This window comes from Rattus norvegicus, chromosome 5, assembly GCF_036323735.1.
Source record: "Rattus norvegicus strain BN/NHsdMcwi chromosome 5, GRCr8, whole genome shotgun sequence".
NCBI classification, from domain to species: Eukaryota; Metazoa; Chordata; class Mammalia; order Rodentia; family Muridae; genus Rattus; species Rattus norvegicus.
Window position 1 is genome coordinate 153,180,428 of NC_086023.1, and position 21,601 is coordinate 153,202,028.

The following is a 21,601-nucleotide window of genomic DNA, read 5'->3' on the forward strand; positions in this document are numbered from 1 at the left end:
ATGATTGATTGATTTGGGTTTGTACTGTTTTGTTTCCTTTGAGATGAGGCACGGTTCTGTTGGTAAAGTGTTTGCCTAGCATGCACCAAGTCTGGATTCTGTCCCCAGCACCATAGAAACCAGCTGTGGTGATTTGTGACTATAAACGATTTGTGACTATAAACACATCACTTGGGAGACAGAGACAGAGGATCAGGAGTTCAAGGTCATCCTTGGCTACGTAGTGAGCTTGAGGCCAGCACAGAGTACATAAGACCCTGGAGAGAAACAGACAGACAGACAGACAGACAGACAGACAGAGAAAGACAAAGGCAGAGAGAGAGAGAGAGAGAGAGAGAGAGAGAGAGAGAGAGAGAGAAGGAGAGGGAGGGGGAGGGAGAGGGAGAGGGAGGGAGAGGAAAAGGTGTTTGTCATGGCACACACTTATAAACTTAACAGTTGGGAGTTTGAGGCAGGAGGATCCCTAAGTTTGAGTCTAGCCTCAACTACATAGTGGCACCCCATCTTAAAATATGAACAGAGGGATACAAGATAGAGTGAGGTTAATTTAAAATTTTAAAGGCAGGTTGTAGGAGCTGGGATATGGCTGGCTCAGCAGCTGAGCATTTACCCAGCATGCTTCAGGGTTGAGGTTTGATCCTCAGCACCACAAAAATGGGTGTGACTGGTTATGAAACAATGCACACATTAAAGCCCATGTTGCACATGTATATATTCTTATAGGGCTACGTGGTTGGTCTATGTGCCCCTCCAAGGTCCCCAGCGATGGTTTCCAGGTGGTGGGTGACAGAGACACACGGTACTTCTTGCTCTGATCACTCTGTAGCGAACTGTGTGCTCCTCTCAGGGAAAAGAGACATTCGTATCAACATCAATGGGAACCACTACCCACCTCGGCTGACTCATGTGACGTCTCCAGGCCATCGCGGGGGCTGACGCCAGGCCTTCTTCGCTCACTCAAACCACCAGGTGTGTTTCTGTGGTTTTTCATTTTCTTCTTTGTTCACACTAGCAGCAGACAGCCTACTGCTGGCATTGCCCTGTGTCAGAAGCACATGCCAGAGAGAGCAGCTCCCACCCGCAGGAGGCCACGGGAGGGAGGGCGGGGCGGGGTGGAGGTGGAGTACAACCTTCTGGGAGTCTATACAACCTGAGTGAGGAGTGCAGGATTTCAGTCAGGGCTGACAGCGAAGATACACCAGGCTTTGGGCACCAAACTAAGAGGGTGTCTTGAGGGTGGGGTATAGGGAAGGTGGTTGGGACAGAAAAAGTCATCAGAGCTGTGTCCCAGGTGACTGGTCCTCTGCCAGGGCTTTCCCATGAGGTCACATCCCAAGTATCAGGGGCATGTGTATATATGTGCGAGTGTGTGCATGCGTGCCAGTGTGTGTGTGTGTGTGTGTGTGTGTGTGCGTGTGTGTGTGTGTGTGCGTGTGTGTGTGTGTGTGTGTGTGTGTATGAGCATGCATGCATGTGTCTGATGCAGGATGCAGGAAATAAGGTATTTGGCTAAAAACATCATGTTGAAGGTCAGCAGACATCGGGGGAGGCCACAGGGAAGATGACTGGTGGAAAATGCTTAGTTCAAGATGGCTCTCATTAAAAGGGGCTGGAGCCAAGGAGATGGCTCAGTGCTTAACACTTGCTGTGCAAACATGAGGACCTGAGATTGGATCCCAAAGACCACACCAAAAGGCCTGGCATGGCCACACATGTGCCTTTAACTTCCCAGTACCGTGGGAGATGCAGACAAGAGGGTGACTGAAGCTTACTGGCCACCAGCCTAGCTGCCGGTTCAGTGAGAGACCTTGTCTCTAAGGAATATGATAGGGAGTGAGGGAATGCACACAGATAAACACATGTGCACCTTCCTGGTGCACATCTGTGAGCCTGGCACTTGCGGGTGGGGCTAAAGCAGAGAGTTGGAAAGTTCAAAGCTAGTGTGAGCTGCATAGCCAGACACTGTTTCAAAAATAAGTAAATGAACAGTAGACTTGCGATTTGTCGAGGCTGTGGTCTTAAGAATCAACAAGGAAAAAAAAAAAAAGAATCAACAAGGCATGCAGAAGTCAAGCTACCACCAGTGGGCTGGCTGGCTGCCCTCTGCGTCAGGATAAACTCAAGAGCTATGAGGCCCAGCATCTCACCGCCCTCATTAGCATCCAGCCCAGCAATGGGCACGGCACTGACAATCGGGGGTGACTGGTGAATGTCAGTGTCTGTAGCTATCAGAAGATTGACTGCTTAGGGCCCCAACTGCTAGGTTCCTCTCAGCCTGCCTGTATCCCAAGCTTGGGCACATACAGGAGGATGCAAGGAAGGAAGGCCGCTGCGGCGTCAAGTCTGGAAGGAGAAACCAGCGTGCACAGGAAGGTGGCCCACGGCAGTGCCCGATCACTGGGTTTGGGAGGCTGGGAAGTCCAGGTGGGATGGACGCCTTCGGGGCAATTGAACAGCTTAGCCTGAACCAATTAGCAAAAGGGGACCAAAAGAGGACCAGGCCCATTGTGGGCACCGGGAAGGACCATCAACAGGACCATCAACAGACCTTTCTCCAGGGAAAAATCACGGCCCACTTCCTGGATCTCTGTGGGCAAAGAAGTGTTAAGATCGCCCCCTTCTGAACACTCCGGAAATTACACTGTCCCAACTATGTTGGAAAAATCCCAAACAGCAAGCCATGGAGATTAATTCTAATATTTACTTTTTTTTTTTTTCCGGAGCTGGGGACCGAACCCAGGGCCTTGCGCGTGCTAGGCAAGCGCTTTACCACTGAGCTAAATCCCCAACCCCTGGAGATTAGTTCTAGACCATGCTGGCTGGCATAACAAGTCAACATCTTTGCTGCTGCTTTTTCTTTTACTGATTTGGTGCTCGCAATGACATCATCATTGAACTGAGCGATTTCCTTGGATGGTCACAGTTAATTTGATAGCAATATTAGCCTCCAGCCGGCATCCTCTTAGCCCAGAAACCCGTTTTAAACTATATTCGTAGACTCTGTCAAGCCCAAGGAAGACTGAAAACTTCGTCCTTGCCTCAGATCTTAGTAGCAGCTGCCTCAAGCTCTGAGTTGAGGAAGATCCTGAGTATGACAATGAATTGGTAACATCTTCCAGGAGTGCCACAAGGGAAGGAGTCACAAATTGGTATCAAGGCCTCCCGTGGTCCAACTGTCAGAGTCTTCTTATCTATACAGGAGACCCCAAGAAAGGGATCCTCTCACTGCCTGCCTTTCTTCATGGTACTTCCGATTTAATGCCTTTAAGTATGAACTCTTGATCTGCACCCCTAAACCCATCTCGCCCGCTCAATAGAAGGTCTCTGTCCACAGAAGACAAATCAGTATCGCCCCCGATGCTCTCTCCTCAGGTTCCACATCTAAACTCATAGTCGCTCCCACGGGCTCTACTTCTGAAGTAAGATCCAGAACGCGACTACTTCTTCCCACCTCCATCCAGAGCTGCTACTTCTTGGAGCTGGTTACAACCTGACTGTCCCACCAGTTCCGAGGCCCCCTGGTGTTCTCAGGATTCGTTTGCATAAAATAAACACAGGTGGTGGGGATGCAGAGAGGAGAGGAAAGATAAGGGAATCCTGCTTCTTATCTGATGGATAAGAAAGAACCGAAGCCCAGAATAATAGTATTGTTGGCTCCAAGAATATATACACAGCAGTGAAACCAGCAAGCTGGGCTTGCTTCAGTGCTGTTACCTGCCATCGCCTTCCCGGTGTGCCCCTCTGCTTTCCAGAGACTTCCTATGGGTACATCCAAAAGTTTCGGGTCAGGTAGGAAGGGTGTCAAGGATGTTGGTATTACCCCCCACCCCTGCTCTTCCAAAACTGACCTGGTGATCCTATAAGGCGTGTAGCATGAGCCATTTTCCTTTGGTGTATGGTGCCCCCTGGTGTTCATCTTAGGAAGTACATGCAATTATCTAAGATGCTTCAGGGCAAGAAATGGGGTTTGGAGGCTGGTGGGAACCTAGTCTAATTAATCACTTTCCAGGTCGCTCCTTCCTTACTGGACCCTTACTCCTTCGATTAAAAACAACTATGAAGGCAGTCTTTAGAAGTTGGAAGATTGTTTTGTTTTGTTTTTATTTCGAAGGTTTGAGCTGTATCCCGATCCTTTAAGCTCAGTGAAATTTTCATACAAAATCTAAGTGCCATCCATGTTACATGTCTTTGAAAAACACATGGCAGCAGAAGTCTCGGAAGACTAGCTTTATGACTACGTTTGCTCAGCCTTGCAAGGGCTAGCATGGCAGGCTGTGCCCAAGGTTCCAGTACATTTTTGCTGTAGCTGTTTTTAGATTTTATTATCTTTGTGTGAGGAAGGGGATGGGTGTGCATGTGCAAGCATATACCCCGGTGTGTGTGTGTGCGTGTGCGTGTGCGTGCATGTGTGTGTGTGTGTGTGTGTGTGCTGCAAGAGGGGAGTTTCTAAGCACCCCACTTTACCCAGGCATTCTGTAATCACAGGGAGCAGGAGGAAAAAGACAATGGAACTAAATACAAGCCAAAAGAATGTTCGTGACCAAGTTTCTTAGACATATATACAGGAGATAAACAGTGTTGGAGACCAGCTCTGCCAATGTGTTCAGAGATCCAAGGAGGGGATGTGGGGTCATCAACGACATAAAGCAAGCACACACACACACACACACACCACACACACTCACATACACTACACACACTCACACACACCATACACACCACACACACTCACACATACACACACCACACACACTCACATACACTACACACACTCACACACACCATACACACCACACACACTCACACATACACACACCACACACACTCACATACACTACACACACTCACACACACCATACACACCACACACACTCACACATACACACACCACACACACACACACCACACACATTCACACATACCACACACACTCACACACACCATACACACCACACACACTCACACATACTCACACACACCACACACACACACCACACACATTCACACATACCACACACACTCACACACACCATACACACCACACACACTCACACATACACACACCACACACACTCACATACACTACACACACTCACACACACCATACACACCACACACACTCACACATACACACACCACACACACACACCACACACATTCACACACACTCATACACACCACACACACTCACACACACACCACACACACCACACACACTCACACACACTCACACACACTCATACACACCACACACACTCACATACACCACCCACACTCACACACACACCACACACACTCATACACACCACACACACTCACACATACAACATACACTCACACACACCATACACACCACACACACTCACATACACTCACACACACTCATACACACCACACATACTCACACATACCACACAACTCACACACATCACACACACACTCACACATACCACACACATACACTCACACACACCACACACACTCACACATACTACACTCACACACACCATACACACCACACACACACACACCACACACACTCACACACACCACACATACTCACACATACCACACACACACTGTACATACCACACACACTCACACACACCATACACACCACACACACACTCACACACACCACACACACTCATACACACCACACACTCACACACACACACACACACACCACACACTTGGCGGATAAAGCAAACTGCAACCACTTTATCTCCGTACATATGCATTTGATGGATAGATCAAAGCTCTAATAGCTTCATACAGACAGACAGACAGATACACATTCATACACTGAGTGGATGGAGCAAAGCTGCAACCACTTTACACACACACACACACACACACACTCGTGGTGGATGAAGCAAGCTGCAACCAGTTTATACACATACACACACACACACATTTGACTGATGGAACAAAACTCCAATAACTTCACACATACACAGACAGACAGACAGACACACATTCACACAAAGCTCCAACCGCTTATACATACACACATACACATATATACACATACATGCATATATATATACACATACACGCATATACATATATACACATGTATACACGTACACATGTATACACACATATACATACACATTATATTCATATACTCACATATACATACACACAATTTTGGCAGATGGAGCAAATTCCAACAAGCAAGTTCCAACAACTTTATTTTTCCTCCCGTAGCTTATATATTTCAGCAAAACCTTTCAGGCAGCATAGAATTACAGTGCGATTACATTCCAGTTTTCTTCTAGTGACAACTATGAAAAAACAGTGTGTTCCCCAATATCTTTGCAAGAAAAAACCATTACGTAGTACAGGGAAAGAAAACAAATTATTCCCAAGAACCCACGGACGTCCGTAACTAAGCGGCCTGTTACAGGTTAGCAAAGTCCGAGCGAGCGAGGTAATTTTCTCAGCCACTTCTTCTGACTGACAGGCTGCAATTTGTGGTCACAAAGAAAGTATCAGTCATTTTATTATGTGTCTTAAAAAGCAATCTTCTAAAAAATAAATCTTGAAAGAACCACAAATCTACATTTTTATATTTAAAAAATTCAGTCATTTCTATTTTAAATCCTCATCTACTCATTAACAATTTTTTATTAAATTGTATCAGGAAGCTGAGGGTAAAAATGTGCGGCACAAAATATTTATTATCTTGATCACCAGTCCAGCCTTAGCAGGAGTCAACCTTTACTGCCATTGTTCTTGTTCCCTGACCTTAAAAAGCCCTTAGCTCAACTGTTGAGAACGTGCCCTTCTGAGCTTCAAATTGTTCCCTAATATTTTTCTTTTTAAAAAAAGTTATTTGTAGTTGGGGATTTAGCTCAGTGGTAGAGCGCTTGCCTAGCAAGCGCAAGGCCCTGGGTTCGGTCCCCAGCTCTGAAAAAAAAAAAAGTTATTTTTGTTTTATGTATGTAAGTACACTGTAGCTGTCTTCAGACACACCAGAAGAGGGCATCAGATCCCATTACAGATGGGATGTGAGCCACCATGTGGTTGCTGGGAATTGAACTCAGGACCTCTGGAAGAACAGTCAGTGCTCTTAACCACTGAGCCATCCCTCCAGCCCCCTAAGACTTTTCTACATCAGAGCAAAAGCATCTTATCCTAGCTTTACCAACAATCTCCAAATTCTCCTAAAGCTGGCGATCGTTGCTAAGGATCTACTTCTCTAAGTTCTCTCTGAGGGCGATAGAGGAATTGTCAATTTGCTCCCCCAGCAATGCTTGCAAAAGATCAGGCACTGTCATTTGAGAACCAATGATTCTGCCCAGTGCGGGGCTGGAAACCCCTTCAGAGTTTTCATACAACTCAGATTAGGCAGAGCAAAACCCCACAGCATCATGAAGTTCCCAGGACGCATAGTCCTCAGGGTTCTGCCTCTCTGAGGCACACCGACTATGCTTGTACCGGTCAGTGGGACACATTCCATCAGTTCTAAACTTGTTGTTGCTCCTGCACTGTCCTCTACTAGAGCATGTCCGGGACCAGAGAGGTCACTGATTGTGCCCCAGGTCACACAGCAGATAATACAAACCCCAATTTCTGAGTTCTCCTCTGATTCCAGCAACCTAGAGCTTCCACACAACACCTTTGGGAAAATAAATTAACAAAGCCTTGAGACCTAGCTGATGACATTTTTTGGTCCTTTTTTTTCCGGAGCTAAGGATGGAGCCCAGGGCCTTGCACTTGCTAGGTAAGCGCTCTACCACTGAGCTAAATCCCCAACCCTGACAAGACATTTTAGATCTGATGAGTTCCAAACTTGGCACAGACGTTGGGGGAAGGGTCTTGAGTGTTCTACTGGTGGGAATTAAGTTGCTTTAGCCACAGCGGAGAGCAGATGGCAGTGTTTGTTGAAATGTTAAATGTCCACACCCTATGACCTAGCAGGGTGTTATCTGTCCTGGAGAAACATGAGCCCGGTACATGAGGGCTGGGAACAGCGGTGCTGGCCATGGTGAAAAACTGGGGATGGGTCAACTCTGGCACGCAGGACCCAGGGAGGACTGTATGCAAGAGAGCACCCTCCTGCTTCAAAGGGAGAAAAATGTTGAGTCACAGTTACTGAAAAGGAGTCTAAAAGAAATTGTATTGGTACATATCCCGAGCAATTTAAATTTCATTTTGGAAAAAGTACAGCTAGGAGGAAAAGAAAGTAAGAAAGAATGACAGGGAGCAGAGAGAATGTCCTCAGGAGGCTGCCACACATAGTAGGTCCAAACCGTCAGCCAAGGGGAAACACGGGCCTTTTTAAGGAAGTTGGAGGGAAGAAGATTCTAGAACAGACTCTGATTTTCCAGAAGGTTCTGGCAGACCTTCGAACTGAGTCCTGGCATTCGGTATCTGCCCCTGCATGCCTATTCTGTGGCCTGCACACCTGGGAGCTCTGTCACGAGCCTGGAAGGGACAGATAAGGTTTGGAAAAGCCCAGATACTCTTACAGGAGAGAGAGGGACAGGGGATTTCCAATGGGAATGACTTTCCTCTTCCTCTCCCACCATCTCTGTATGAATATCAGAGTCCTCCATATCCCATGGCCTACAATGTCCCATCCCACCTCACTGTTAGCAGGCTGGCCAGATGCTGGCCCAACGCCAGATCTGAGACAAGGTCAGAAGTCCCAGGCTTGTTCTCAAGCAGCCCTGAAGTTCAAATTGTACTTCCGCCATTCTCAAACTCTGTACCCACAGGACCCCTCTTTAACTGAGAGAATCTACACTCTAGTCACCCTTAAACTTGTATGTACTTATATGGGTAGGCGTGTCCAGCCTCCATGTATCTATCTATATGTTCCACATGTGTTCCTGGTGCCTGAGGAGCCAGAAGAGGGTGTCTGATCCCCCAGAACTGAAGTTACAGGTGGTTATGAGCCGCCATGTGGGTGGTGGGAATTGAACCTGGGTCCTCTGCAAGCACAGCCAGTGCTCTAACCACTGAGCTGTCTCTCTAGCTCCATAAGTTATTCTTTTTACATGCACAGTTTCAATACATCCACATTGCTGTGTATATTAAACCATCACTACCATCTAATTCACTTTCCTCACTCAGGAGGCAAACTGTACCCAGGAACAGTCATAGACACAGTCCCTTCCCTGCCCACCCCCTCCCCACTCACCCCTCCCCCCAGCAACAGCTAATGACTTTCTTAGTAATTCGGTTCAGTTTTCAGAGGCATGGATAAAATGTTGTCTGCTGAATCTGCACACCTCACATCCCTCTGAGCCTCAGCTGCCTTTGGCTAAGCCTCCGTGTGAAGATTTACCTTAAGCCTGGCTGTGCACAGAGAACAAAGGACGCAGAGAAAGAAGTGTATACTTAGGAACTGCTCCGGAAGTGGGGGGTGGAAGTAAGAATCATGGACTCTATAGGACCGGGCCTCTTCCTGTCCACTCATTCTCACTCTAACAGAACCAGAACCTACTCTATATGTTTCTCACCTACTCTCTTAAATTTGAACTTCTCTAGATGTTACTTTTGGAACAAAATTCCAGCCACCTGGACACACACACACACCACACAAGCACAGCACATACACACACACACACACACACACACACACACACACCACAAGCACAGCACACACACACACACACCACACAAGCACAGCACACACACACACACACCACACAAGCACAGCACACACACACACCACACAAGCACAGCACACACACACACACACAGCACACAAGCACAGCACACACACACAGCACACACACACATGCCACACAAGCACAGCATACACACACACAGCACAAACACACAGTACACACACACCACAGAAGCACAGCACAAACACCACACACACAGCACACACACACAGTACACACACACAGCACACACACACAGCACACACACACACCACACAAACACAGCACACAAGCACAGCACACACACACACACACCACACAAGCACAGCACACACACACCACACACACCACACACACACACACCACACACACACAGCGCACACACACATACACAGCGCACACACACACACAGCACACACACAGCACACACACAGCACACACACACAGTACACACACAGCACACACACACACACACCACACGAGCACAGCACACACACACCACACAAGCACAGCACACACACACACAACACACACACACAACACACAGAGCACACACACACACACACACACACAAGCTGCACCATCACACATGGTACTTGAGAGCAGGAATCAGAATCAAATACTAAGTGTTCTCAAAGAGTGAGGACTGGTTTAGCCTCAGGCTGCCAAGGGCGGGGCTCCTGACGAACATTCCCAGAGGAATTGGCAATCCCCCAAATGTGGTGGCATCAGGTCACCGAAGGAGACTTTTTTGGACAAGGTTGGTGTGGACAGTTACAGGAAGTCTCCTCTAAGGTAACCATTGTTTGTGGACACAGCATCTTCCAGCCCACTATATCTACTTCCCAGACTGACCAATGAAGGCAGCCCATCCTTCTGGCCACACAGATGGGTCGGGGCACGTGACCCAAATCAGCCAATCAGAATCTTTCTCTGCATTAACACCCTCCACGACCCCTACCTTAGCCGCATCCATCTTTGAAATTCCCAGTGTGGTGCACTGTAGAATTTATGCTTTGCCTGAGCTGGTTTGGGGTATACCCTTCTTCATGTACCTCGCTAGCTGAAGAACTTGCTCTTCGCCAAAGCCCTTTGTATGTGGAGTGTGTTCGGTAAATGTGTGTTCATGTATGTACTGGCGTATGTGCTTGTGCGAGTGCCTATGGAAGCCAAATGTCGGGGTCCAATGTCGTCATCAGTCATTCTCCACTTCGTGTTCTGAGTCGAGAGCCTCTCACTGATCCTGGAGCTCGCTGACTGGCTAGCCTGGACTGATTCGCTAGACTGGCCAAGAGACGGAGACAATTTAAGTAAAGAAGTTTTTATGGTTGGCTATGAGGTAGGGATATAACCGTGGGATAAAGTGACCCCCTTTCCCTCCCAAATCATAGTGGTCCAGATCTTCACTTACACTATGTCTTCAAATGATCCCCTGGGAAAGTGCACAGGTGGGAAGGGGCAAAACAACAATGTATCATGGAGGACAGGAAAGGTAAGGGCTGGGGCTGTCAACATGACAGAATACAAAGTCACCTGGGAGATTTTAGTGCCTCTGGTTACAGTAATTGTTGTGAGAAGGCCTACCTTTATTGTGTGTGGGATGGCTTGGGGGTCAGGGGATCCTGGACTGTAGAACACGGAGAAAGTGAGTACAGTGCTAGTGTGAGTGTTTCTATCCCGCTCTGCTTCCTGCCTGCCGATGCAGTGACCCGCTGCTGTAAGCTCTGATTTTCCTGGCAGAACCGACTTACCTGTAACTGTGAGCCGAAATAAACCTTTATAGGGCACGTCGATCGCGCCATTGGATTGGTGAGGTGGAGCATGCTCAAACCCCAGGAATCTCAGAGATTTAAAATGGCAGGAATAGGGCTGCTCCCTCTCCGCCTCCATGCCTGCTCTGGAGCACAGAACCACCACCCTCAACTGAGGCGACCCCAGTCAGTCAAATACCACAGCACCTGGAACACCTTCTCATGCCAATGAGGCATCTCAATAGCTTTAGCGTTCATCGAACCACCTCCCCTTCCTGGATATTCTCACACCCTTCCCCAAAATTAGATAATCCCCAATTCACTCCAAATAAAGCTTATGCATTCATCCACCCCCAACTAAGAAATATGAACAAAGGGTTGGGGATTTAGCTCAGTGGTAGAGCACTTGCCTAGCAAACGCAAGGCCCTGGGTTCGGTCCCGAGCTCCGGAAAAAAAAGAAAAAAAAAAAAAAAAGAGATATGAACAAGCTAAGATTGTCTCAGTCAGCTGCTTCGTTAAAGATCACCACTGGGAAGGCCTTCACCTAAGCTAGCACAAGCCCTAAGCCTCCCAAAAAAAAAGCCTCTCTTCTGCCATTCCTCTTGGCGCTCACTCCTAACCAGACTGGGATCTTACTCGTCCTGGAGTCCCATCTCCTCTTCTCAGTACACAGGCAGGCGCAGGCGCTCTGACACCCTGGTAGGAGGCTCAACTGTGGACTCCCTTCTCAGACTTTGCCCTGTCCTTCCCAAGCCAGTGTAGTGTATCGGTGACCTCCAGATCCTGCCAGAGGAGAGGCAGAACATGAGACCACAAACCCTTTCTCCTTTAAGCTGCTTTTGTCAGGATGTTGTAGCACTTGGGGAAGAGGAAAAGAAACGAAGGGTGCTGACCCAGCATTGGCATGCACATGCAAAACCAAACCAAAAATAAAACCTGCCCTAGTGCCGTAATGTCTGATGTAGCAGGGTCAACCAAACTGCAGCTTCAAGGATATTTACCCACTACAGGGCTTCTGACCTGACCACAGTTTCCTGGATCTCTCGTGTATAACTCCTTACCTACCTGATATCAAACACCTTGGAAGAAGTGTGACCTCAAAGTCGTACTTTCAGATTCTGAGGTTTAATAAGAATGAATCACAAGCCAAGTTCAGCTCAGTAAATATTGAGTGGTGCACGAAGCAGCGAGGAGCCAGGAGGACATTTGAGGTGTATGGAATGTTCCCGACCAAGCCCCAGACAATAAAAGTTTTCTTGTTCACTGCTCAATGGACTGTTGCTATGTGCCTGGCCGTGTCATTGAAGCTACATTAAAGAAGGAAGTTATTAAAAGCACACACAAAAGTACTTTTTGTTCTGTTACAATTTATCCCCTGAATCCACATAGCCCTGAATGTGACAGCTTTGGAAACTCAGGCTAAATGGGGGTGTCGAGGTTGTGTGGGCTCAGGCCTAGTGGACAGGTTTCAAGTCACCATAAAAATGGCTTTTGTGAGGAGGATTCTTCTCTGCTCTTCTCCACTGGAGGGCAGAGAGTGCCTTAAAGCAAGATGCTGGCATTCTGACCTCGGCCTTCCGGGCCTCCAGAACTGAGAAACAAATTTCTGTTATTTAGAAGTTAGCATTTCGTCTAAGCTCCGCCCCACGGTTACCTGGCAACAGCCAAGCGTGCCTGACTCACTGTAAAAGGGGCTGCTTCCCCCCTCACTCCCTTGCTCTTGTTCTTGTCTTCCCTACCCCCACCACTTCCCATTCCCTTCCCCCCCCCATTATCTTCTCTTGCCCATGGCCAGCCTCTACCCCTCCTCTCTCTCTCTCTCTCTCTCTCTCTCTCTCTCTCTCTCTCTCTCCTTTCCTCTACCCCCCTGACTCCCCTCCCCATGCCATAAATAAACTCTATTCTATACTATACCTTCGTCATGTGGCTAGTCCCTCAGGGGGAAGGGATGCCTCATCAGAATGGGCCCGCCAAGACGCCTCCTTCCCCTACACCTGGCTACACCTCCATAGAACATATCCCCCCCTTATCCTTTTATAAACACATCAGAAGTCACCTGGTATTACAATGTGAATCTAATATGCCCCTGGCTTCACGATTTTTAGCTTGGTTTGGTTAGATCTGGGATGGCAGTTTAGCTATTGTTAAGGCACAGATTCCATACTGTTGGTATCAGGGACCAGTTTCCACCTCAGAATCCAGCCACGACGTCACCCATAGGCGACAGGGACCCGCGGTTACATCACAGCCCAAATAAAAGACAGACCCTTCCTGACCTTCACCCCTTCTTCTTCTCTCTCTTTCCCCCTTTTGTCTCCTTCTCCCCACAATGAACCTCTCTCCCCTGGAACTGCATCGGCCTGGTGTGGTCTCTCTGGAGATGAGCTGCGATTCTATCACAACAGATATAGCCCAGGCTGCCCTGTAACTCACTATGTAGCCACAGATAACCCGATCTTCTTCACCTCCTGATATCTGGGGTTACAGCCACGAGCCCCTGTGCTTGTTTCATGGCATTCTGGGAAATCTAACCCAGCACTTGGCTTCGTGCATGGTAGGCATGCACTCTACTGCCTGAACCCCAAGCCCAGGCTTCAGGTTTATGCTTTGAATGTTCAGCTCCCAGTTTTTGGTTCTGTTCTGGAGGCTGTGGAGCCTCTGGCTGTGAGAGCTGACTGGAAGAAATAGTTCACGGAGGATGGGCCCCTGCTTCCAACGCATTCTCTTTATTTCCTGGGATGCCAATGTGTGAGTGGCCCCTTGCCCACAGCGCATGCCCTCACCACCATGGACAGACACCTCGCCACACTCTTGCCCCCACAGACGGGGCTGTCCTGCCTTCCCTCCTAGGCTGAACTGATGTGGGTCTCAGAGACCCTGAGCCCAAATAAACTCTCCTTTCTTCAAGTGGCTTCTGCAAGGTATTTTGTCACAGAGATTAGAGAAACGACCCAACTAGTTTGTGGGATTCTTCTCTCAGGATACAAAGCAGAAGACGACAACAGAGAGCAAACTAAAGCCAAGGCCAGGGAAGGTTCCCTGAGGAAGAAGCAAGAATAATCGATGACTACGAGACAAAAGGTGGGGGCACTGGGGGAGTGGAGAGGTGGAGATTCTGGGCACAGATAATAGTATTGAACAAGACTAAAGACGTGAAAGAGGGCTGGAGAGATGGCTCAGAGGTTAAGAGCACTGGCTGCCCTTCCAGAGGTCCTGAGTTCAATTCCCAGCAACCACATGGTGGCTCACAACCATCTGTAATGGGATCTGATGCCCTCTTCTGGTGTGTCTGAAGACAGCCACAGTGTACTCATAAACAAAATGAACTTTTAAATAAAAACTTAAAAAAAATAAAAGATATGAGAGAGAAAGGAGGCCTTTGTGACTCAGGCTGGAATAGCGGGGAACTTGTCAGGGTAGGCTGAAGCCTTTTGGCTATTGGGAAGTGACCTTGAATCTCTTTATGGATTCGACAGTTTCCATGTAAGCCCCCAAAGACTTCTGGGCTCAGGATACAGTATGTTCTAAAGGGATAAGCTGAGATGGCACTACAGACAGAAGGCGTTCATTCTTGTGGCCCAGCAGTGTGCAGGGGTGGCTCCCATAAGCCCTGGACTGGCTTGTGCCTCCCGACCTAATGCTTCAAAGAAGCCACAGACTGCCCATTCATACCCTGAGACTGGCTGTACACATCCTGAGGTTGGCTGGCCCAGCCACACAAGCTTGCCAGTTTCCCTGCCCCCTGCTTCCACTTATAGACCTACCTTATCACAGGGCTGGTATTGGCATCCATGGGGTCAGGGGCTGTGATCTTTGCAAATCAGGAAGAGGTTAAGACTTGGGGCTTTCCTTCTGGATTGCCCTTAGCCGTCTAGAAGGTGAATAGCAGAAGTCTAAAAACCACAGGTTTTGAGGGCAGACAGACAAGGTCCAAATTCGGCTATCATTGTGCTTAGCTCTGTGACATATAGCCCATGAGTTTCACCAGCGAAAGGAAAGGAAAATATTAGCACTACTCAGTGCATGAGGTTACAGGAACAAACGCTAAAACATCTGTCCTGGGGCTTTCTGGAGTGCCTCGGGGCAATAAGAACCAATAAAAAAAAAGTGCCACCAATGTTTATCAATAAGGTGACATCAGTAGAGGTGCTGGGAATGTGGCTCAGTTAACAGAGTGCATGGGCCCCTGACACCTCTCAAGCAAGCACATGCTGGTAACTCCAGCTTTCTAGAGGCGGAGGCAGGAGGATTGGAAGTTCAAGATCACCATCAGGCAAAATCTGTTGGAGCACTCTAACATATCCAAACTGTGGTCACAAAATGTCCCTTCAAAGACCAAGGCATTTAGACACAGTTTCCTAATTGAAATGATGATTTTGTGGGCAGGGGAGCATGGGAGAACTCAGATTTGTAGCAGGGACAGGGCATTCAAACTAATAGAGAAAGATACTTCTGTCCCTCTACCACAGTCTCCCAGTTTGGTTGGCTTCTAGATCTGAAAGGTTTGCAGGTTCAGGGTGGAAGTCAGATCATCTAAGGAGGGGTAAAGACTCTGAACTCTTCCCACTGTCATCTATGAGGCCCCGCGAAGCAGGGCTGCTGGAACTGAAGGCAGAAATTCTACAACACTTTGGACGTTCCAAATGTCTGCCACCCGGGGCCAAACTCAGGGCAACTTTTGGATCCAGCAAATTCTGTGAAAAGGCATCTTTCCCAGGAGCTGGTGAGACCTGAACCGAGAGCCAGGTGGGATCCAGCCTGAGCCAGTTCTGTGTCAGGATCGAAGCTCAGGAGTGGTTCCTCTGTTCTGCCTGGTCTTCTTTTGTAGCTTCTGTCCCACCTGACCAGCTGTCACCAATACCCAGGCAGGGAACAGAGTAGTGACCCCAGGGGCAGTGTGACCACGGAGTCAGACAGGCCAGGTTCTGAATGGGACTGAGTCTGAGTCTTGTGCCTTCCAGCTGCATCAACTTATGGGACACTCAGAAGGAAGTTTCCACATCTGTAGAAGGGAAAGAATAAAGGGGAGAAAAGAAGAGTGGGGAAGGGAGAAAGGAAGGGGATCAAGAAAAAGGGAAGGAGAAGAGTGTACAGGAGGAGGGGGGAGGGGGGAGGAGGAGGGGAGAGAGCGCAGTATAGAAAACATGATTCCTACATCATGACAAGGGCCATGAGATGAATTGGAAAGAGAAGGAAATGAACAAGAATAGCTTCAGACAGAACTGAACAGAGCTGTCTGGTTTCGCCCTCTCTGAGGAGAACCAAGATTGTTCTCTTAGGAACTTTGGAAGCCACACTCCTCCCATTGACTACGCCATCCCCAAAGCTTCCTGCCCTCTCCTCCTGTCTTAGTCAGGGTTTCTATTCCTGCACAAACATCATGACCAAGAAGCAAGTTGGGGAGGAAAGGGTTTATTCAGCTTACACTTCCACATCGCTGTTCATCACCAAAGGAAGTCGGGACAGGAACTCAAGCAGGTCGGGAAGCAGGAGCTGATGCAGAGGCCATGGAGGGACGTTTCTTACTGGCTTGCTTCCCCTGGCTTGCTCAGCTTGCTCTCTTATAGAACCCAAGACCCCCAGCCCAGGGATGGCACCACAGACAATGGGCTGGGTCCTCCCCCCTTGGTCACTAGTTGACAAAATGCCTTACAGCTGGGTGTCATGGAGGCCTTACCTCAAGGGAGGCTCCTTTCTCTGTAATGACTCCAGCTTGTGTCAAGTTGACACACAAAACCAGCCAGTACACCACCCTAGCAGCATGTGCTTCTGCTGGGCTAGCTCCACAGTCAGACTCAGGAAATAAAACATTTTACTTCAGAAACCTCTCCACCTTAAGGGTTTTAGGTCTACACAGCTACAATTAATTTTAGAATAAGAGTGACCTTTCTTGTTGGAAAGCAGGACCTGTTACTTTGTATACAGATTTAATTTTTTTTTAATTAAAATTTAAAAACAGATTAAGAGAGCAGATGCTTTTGAAGGAAAATGCTGAGTGGGGTGCTGATGCAGGCCAACAAGGCAAGTGAAAGTGTCTGTCTGAGTGACAGTGTAAGTTTAGGGCTAACCTGGGCTACTTAATGAACCATGACCTCCAGGGGGCCTGGAGGTACAGCTCGGTGTCAGTGTGCTTGCCTATAGTATGCCTTAGGCTTTTGATTCAATCCTCAGCAAGGTCAAATAAATTTTTTTAAAAGATCCTGTTGGGGCTGGAGAGATGGCTCAGGGGTTAAGAACACTGGGTGCTTTCATAGAGGACTTGGGTTTATTCACTTGGCGGCTCACAACCATCTGTAACTCCAGTTTCCAGGGGGACCTGATACCTCCTTCTGGAGTCTGTAGGTGCTATAGGCATGTGGTACTGAGTCATATACACAAACAGAGCACATACACATAATTCGAGTCCAAGTGGATCAAAGACCTCCACATAAAACCAGATACACTGAACCTGGTTGGAAAAAAAAAAAAAAAGGAAGTGGGGAAAAGCCTGGAATACACTGGCCAGGAGACAACTTCCTGGAGAGAACACCACTACCTCAGGCACCAAGATCAACAATTAATAAGTCGGCCTGAGGGGCTGGAGAGATGGCTCAGAGGTTAAGAGCACTGACTCCTCTTCCAGAGGTCCTGAGTTCAATTCCCAACAACCACATGGTGACTCACAGCCATCTGTAATGGGATCTGGTGCCCTCTTCTGGTGCATCTCAAAACAGCTACACTGTACTCATATAAATAAAAATTAATAAAAAAAATAATAAGTCAGCCTGAAGAGAGATTTTAACCCAGCAACACGGTTGCCGTGGCCGTGGAATACCGACCTTCAGTGCACACCTTTAATCCCAAACAAGGAAAGTAAAGTTAGCTAGAAGAAGGAAGCACGACATGTTCGAAAGTCACATCTAATTGAGAGGCAGACAAAGTGACAAATCAGAGAAAGATTGGACAAGATACGATGCGCCCAATTCTCAGGAGAACGGAGGGAAAGAAGAGGCTACCTAAGAGAGAACAGCTCCGGGAGAGAGAAAGGAGAGAGGGCAGTTTTACAGGGACAGTTGTATAGGGAGAACCCGCAGAGAGAGCATGAGCTAGACACAGGTGAAGACAGAACTTAACTAGAGAATGAGAAGGAGCCAGAAGATGAGGACATATGGCCAAAATTAGTATGAGGCCAAGCAGAGCAATTCAGTCAGAAGCCAGTTTGAATCAGTCAGTGTGGGAGAGGAGTTTTGAGTCAGGAGAGCTGAGTTCACCAACCGCAGTTCAGGAAGAGTTAGACGGGGTGAGCTTATTCAGCAGCGAATCTCAGAGGTTGATGACAATGTAGGTCTAGATAAGATTGCAGAGAGTCTAAAAGCTTCCAGGAGTAGGCCGAGGATAACTGCTGGAGGCAGTAAGCCTCCGAGACAACAGTTACATCAGACAAACAAAATACATTTTTATAAGGGACCTCACGAAACCAAAAAGCTTCTGTGAGGCAAGGCACACTGTCAATAGGACAAAATGGCAGCCCATAGAATGGGAAGAGGTTTTCATCAACTCCACATCGAACAGAGGACTAGTATCTAAAATACATAAAGAACTCAAAAAGCTAGACACTGACAAACCTATTAAAAAATGGGACACGGATCTAATCAGAGAATTCTCAACACAGGACTGTCTAATGGCCAAGAAACACTTAAAGAGATGTACAGCATCCTTAACCATTAGAGAAATTCAAGTCAAAATAATTCTGAGGTCCTCCTTATACCTGTCGGAATGGCTAAGATAAAAAACACACACACACACACACACACACACACAAGTGACAGCTCACGCTGACGGGGATGTGGAGGAAGGGGACACTCCTCCACTGCCGGTGGGAGTGCAAATGTGTACAGCCACTTTAGAAATCAATATGGCAGCTTCTCAGGAAATTAGGAATTGATCTACCTCAAGATCCAGTTATATCACTCCTGGGCATACACCCAAAGGATGCTCCGTCCTACCACAAGGACACTTACTCAACTATGATCGTAACAGCTTTATTCATAATAGCCAGAAACTGGAAACGACCTAACTGGTCCTCAACAGAAGGATGGATGAAGAAAATGCGGTGCGTTTACACAATGGAACCTTACCCAGCTGTTTTTACAAAATGACGTCATGAAATTTGCAGGCAAACGGATGGAACAAGGAAAAAAAGATCATCCTGAGCGAGGTAGCCCAAACCCAGAAAGATAAAAGTGATAGGCACTCACTTATGGACATTAGCTGTAAAGGGTGATCGTGCTTCCAACCACAGACCCAGATGTTGCGGTGAAAATTACAAAGGGGCGTGGCCGATTCCCACGCGTACCCTTGCGGTTGCGCCCTCCCTAGTTCCGGCTCCGGCGGACCATGGGAACTAGAGCTAATTTATCTCAGCGGCTCCACGCTGCCCCCAAGTACTCGCTGACCCAGGTGCGTCGCTGCCACGCCAGTTTCGTACAGAGACCGCCTATCTTTCCGCTCTCTTACTGTGGACTCTGCTCACATTCCCAACATCCACGCCCTGGACCCAGTGGCTGTCTCCTCCCTACTGCTGCTCTGTTTACAATATCCACCCCCTAATAGTTATGGTATAAACTCCCAGCAACCCGTTAAAATCAAGACTCAACAAACTGTAGCCCAACAATCAGATTTATGTGTTAAATTCTCAATCCACAATACCTCCACACGATAAACTTAAAACCAATTGATAAGGATATAAACTGCCCACCTAGATAAGATAAATTTGTCTACAGAAATCCATCCCAGCTACCTTGGCCATTCAAGACCACCCGGATCTGGGTCATCCTTCTCCGTCTCCATCCTGATTCTCCTTCCTTCCCCTTCTCCCTCGCCTCACAAAAACTTTGTCCCCACCTTATTTTTTACTGTCCAATCATGGCCTTGACCTAACTGGTGCCAGCCCTCAACTGTATATAGACATCAGCCTACACCCAGAGAGGCTAAGTAAAAAGAAGGGCTCAACTGGGACACATGAATCTCCCTGGGAAGGGGAAATAGATTTTCAAGTGGACTGGAGAGTGGGTGGGAATGGGAGGAGAAGGGATGGGAGTGGGGAGGGAGAGAGAGACAGACAGAGAGAGAGAGAGAGAGAGAGAGAGAGAGAGAGAGAGAGAGAGAACTGGGAGAGATGCTGAGATTGGGGGGCCATTGGAGGTGAGGGAGAAACCTAGTGCACTGGAAACTTCCAGGAATCTCCAAGGGTGAGAATTCCTAGTAATAGGGGCTGTGGAGCCAATGGAAGAATTAAGACACCAACCCAATCACAAAAGCTTTGATCTATAATTTACTCTTCCTGCAAGATGTGCTGGGATAAAGGTGTTGAAGAAATTGTGGGATTAACCAACTAATGACTTGTCCAACTTGAGACCCAAGCCACAAGAGGGAGCCCACGCCTGACACTATCTGGAGTCTAGGAACCAGAGACTGGATAGCCCAGAGACCTGGGACAGAAGGGAAAAGTCAAGGAAATGGCTCCTAATGATACTCTGCTATACCTGTAGACTCGGGGTCTGGCGTGATCGCCATCCGAGACGCTCTAGCAACTGGTAGGAGCAGATGCAGATTCACAGCCCAGCATTAGGCAGAGCTCAGGGAATCCTACAGAACGATGGAAGGGAGCACTGTAGGAGACAGAGGGGTGCAGGACCCCAGGAGAACACAGAATCAATAACCATAGGAGCTCACAGAGACCGAGGTGGCGGTCAGGAAGCATGCATGGGTCTGACCTAGGTCCTTTGCACACGTTATATAACTTGGTGTTCTTGGGGAACTCCTAACAGTGGGAGCAGAGGCTATCTCTGACTCTTTTGCCTACTTTGGGGACCCTTATCCAGCCTAATCTTATCACAAGTTGATGTACCATGCTTGGCTGATGTCCCTGGCTGTCCTACTCTTTTCTGAAGGGAAATGGAGGAGGAGTGGATCTGGGGGAGAGGGGAGGTGGGAGAGAGGGAGAGACTGGGCAGAGAGGAGGGAGGAGGAAACTTCGGTGGGGGATGTAACGTATGAGAGAATTGGAAATTAGAAATCAATAAATTAGCATTGCCTTTAGAGTGAAATCGTTAACTAGCGTCTTTAGATTTCTCATCTCTGGGATATTGTTTGAGTTTCTGGGGAAGAGCAAGCAAAAAGCCAAACTTGCTTTTCTGAGAAGCAAGGGAGAGTGGTTTGTAAGTTGAAGACGGCCATGAGCC